A 3,581-nucleotide genomic window follows, 5' to 3' on the forward strand; every position below is an offset into this window, starting at 1 on the left:
TATATATATATATATATATATATATATATATATATATATTTCTGGCACAAGTACTCACAGTGTGTTTATTCAACATATAAACATCTATTTTTTTTAAGAGAATGGTAATAATTTATGAAGTAAAACCTGCAACCAACATGACTGTAAAGAAGGTGCCTTTAGGGTAATCTGTAGAGTTAGTGAAGATCAATTCTTTGTATTTTTATTCTATCTTTATTAATTCTCAAAAAAGTATAAATCACAAAACTTTAGGCCACTACTTTGCAAGATTAGTTAAATTTTAAACAAGGTGGACAAGTAAGCCATTGTATTATATCATTCTAAATAAAATTACAGCTTACTTCCTAAGAATCATTATATAGTAAGAGGTTAAGAGTGTGAAAGATGAAACAACAAAAAAGAAAAAAATATGACTGTCATAGGAGAGTGGATTGTCAAGGAAATTTTATCAAGTTAGGTCTCTAAAAGTAAAGTCAAATCTTTTAAGTTTTACATAGTCTACCCAAATCTGCCATCACTGACGGAATTGTTCAGTCTTGTGATTGATAGAGGCTGTTATTTTTTCCATTTTATAAATGTTATATCAATCCAGTCATCTAAAGCTGATTTGTCCTATGATAATAATTTTCTTGTAATAGTTTTATTACTTGCTGTCAATAGAATAGTCATCAAATATTTATTTCTTTTTGAAGCTTCTTGAGGAATTATACTGAAATACATAAGCTTGATCTACAGAGGAATGTTTTGCTTAAAATATCTTGTAGGGCCTTATTTATCTCGTGAAGGTAAATTCTGATCTCATCGTACCATAGGGTTCTCTTCCCTAATTTTTTCTGTGGCTTGTTCTACAAACACCTTTTAAAAGTCTCCTTGTCACTCTCTGATTATAATGACAATTATGGATTTGTAGAACAACATTTTCATACTTTTTCCCATTCTCCCTTTAGCCTGGTCAATCAGACTGACTTATGCATTGAATGAAATGTGAAAAGTTAAAAGAGTGCAAATACTTTACGCAAAGCATTAGCCACAAGAATAGACAATGAAACCATACAGTGCAAGAAATTAGTGATGTCACATTAGTATTTTGCTTGTTTAGATTTAAGCCTGACCACTGATGATTACATCAAACTATATTCATCCAACCAGAAAAAGAACTTCTATGATGTTTGAATATTTTTCAGCAAAACAGATGCATTAACAAGAGCAGACTAATGCAATCTACATAATGGTCAGTCTCCATCAAAAAGGATCATTTAAGGCTGCCTCTCTTTTAATATTAAGCAGGGAAGACTTTTATCATTGCATTGTATGAGGAGGTAGAGAAGAGGGAAAAGTTAGGGAATATGATTTATAATATCTATTATTTATTATTTTTTTATTATGTCAAATTGATCCTGTGGCCTTCAACTTGACAGGTTTGATATGTTGGACTGACTTTCCTCTCTTCTCAGTAAACTAAAAGAACAAAGTAGAACTACATTCATCTCAAAGCAGAGACAGTTTCCAGCAAATAATGTTTTAATAGTTCTAGTTAACAGATGCTTTATAGTGTTTTAATCTGTTTTTTGTTAAAGTTTGTGATACAGTATGGTGCAGGATGACATCTCCTGTGCACATAACTATTGACTGTAACATGGAGCATCACATCCTGAGTTGTTTTATATCACTCAGCTTTGTGCTGTTCCTCCATGCTCTCCACGCTGATTTAAACGACTGTCAAATGATCCAGCAACAGCCTGATAACACTTTAACTCTTTTCTAACACCGATGCCTTTGTGTGTTAGCTTTTTGCAAAACAAGGCATTAATGAACTTATGACTAATCTGCATGTTTATACCTAGATCAAATCTGAACCAAATCTTCTGTGTGCCATATTTGTTGCAAAACAGTAATCGACTGGTCTGAGCAATTTTGGTTAACCATGCATTTTGATTCCAATATCTGCCAAGATAGATCTGATACATTAAACGCCCACATATTCAAATAATTCATCTAAAGAAAATGTATAAAGATATTTTTTTAGTCTCTTGTAACAAAAAACTCCGAAGTCCAAAGACCTGAAACTAATGGGGAGAGTATTCTGGCAAAACTGTCGAGAAGGTTGTTTCATTTCTAGTTTTAAACCTCCATGCTTGTTTGGGATATACAAATGTAATGGTTCATATATGTAAGTTCATGTTCATTCTCCATAAGAGAGAATCAAGATCATACATTCTACTCTGTAGTGAATGGGGAAACAATGCAACTAAATGAGTAATGGCATGAAAAGAGACAACTTCTCTCATTTGGTCAGACTTTTGGCAGCATGGTTCTAGAAATACCAGAATTTCCCCATTTTGGGATGGGAAAGGGCTATTCTATTCTATTCTATTCTATTCTATTCTATTCTATTCTATTCTATTCTATTCTATTCTATTCTATTCTATTCTACAGAACCTTTCGATGGTCCAGTTGTGCTCTGTCTACAAAGGTGATTGAGTTTCAAGAATCCAATCTTAAAGATACTAATGCATAAATAAAAATGTCCCATTATTTTGTAATATATTACTGATTAATTTAGCAATATTAAGTAAAAACATGAGCAAATCTAAGATTAAATATGACTGTCTAACATCACAATAGAGGCATAATTTACTTTAANAGTAAAAACATGAGCAAATCTAAGATTAAATATGACTGTCTAACATCACAATAGAGGCATAATTTACTTTAAGGGTACTGATAAAGCATGTGGCAAGAAAGGCAAGAGGACTGAGAGTTTTCATTAGTTGAGTTGTATGATTTCTCTGGAACTTAAACAAGAATTTCAGTTTTATTCATTTGGAGAAACCTCTGAGACATTTAACCTTCTCCACAGCTTAAGCCCTAGAGTAGCACCATAAGTTTTTATACTGTAAAATACATATTTAACTGAATATCACACATATAGCAGTAAGAAGAGATCATCATACAACAAGAGCAACAGTAGGTCTTCAGTCTTCAGCAGCTGTAAGATAGTAGGCTACTGGAGTTAGTTTCTGTCTGCAACCATCAACAACTACTATTTAAGAACTTAGTTATAATTACCTTACAATAATGACATTGAATTGAGACATGCTAAAAGCATTCAAAATATACAGTAAAGTGACCTATCAAAATGAAAACAAGAAAGGCCCCAAAACACTACCCTGGGGTACACCAAAAATGAATATGGCTTCATATATATATATATATATTGAAGCAGATGCAAAACTGCAAATTAAACATAATGTCTCACAACCTACTGTATGATCTGACTCATGCAAACCCTTAATGCTACTTTTACATCCACTGGAACAAATAGATTAAAATAACATAATATACATTAAACACCATTAGCCACTCGGCATGTTAACATTTTCCAAGCTCCTTTTGCTTTCTTCCATTTAACCACATTTAACAAGCTTAATTGCATCATATTGGGATTTTAGACTAACCTCTTACACCCTCAGGGGGTATAAATACATTTCTGCCTGACAAAAACACACAAAAGTAAATCACTTATAGCCTCACAGCTATTAGATTTAAGAAGAAACTTTTGGTACCTCTGTAAAGGTAAG

General features: G+C 32.3%; 1 protein-coding gene across 1 annotated transcript in view; it reads right to left on the reverse strand.

Moving 5' to 3' along the window:
* Window positions 1–3,581, reverse strand: part of LOC107102260 (alpha-1A adrenergic receptor-like) — a 25,665-nt gene that overhangs the window by 20,345 nt on the left and 1,739 nt on the right. The window lies entirely within an intron of this gene.

The sequence above is a fragment of the Cyprinodon variegatus genome, unplaced genomic scaffold (genome assembly GCF_000732505.1).
Source record: "Cyprinodon variegatus isolate N-32 unplaced genomic scaffold, C_variegatus-1.0 Scaffold32, whole genome shotgun sequence".
NCBI lineage: Eukaryota > Metazoa > Chordata > Actinopteri > Cyprinodontiformes > Cyprinodontidae > Cyprinodon > Cyprinodon variegatus.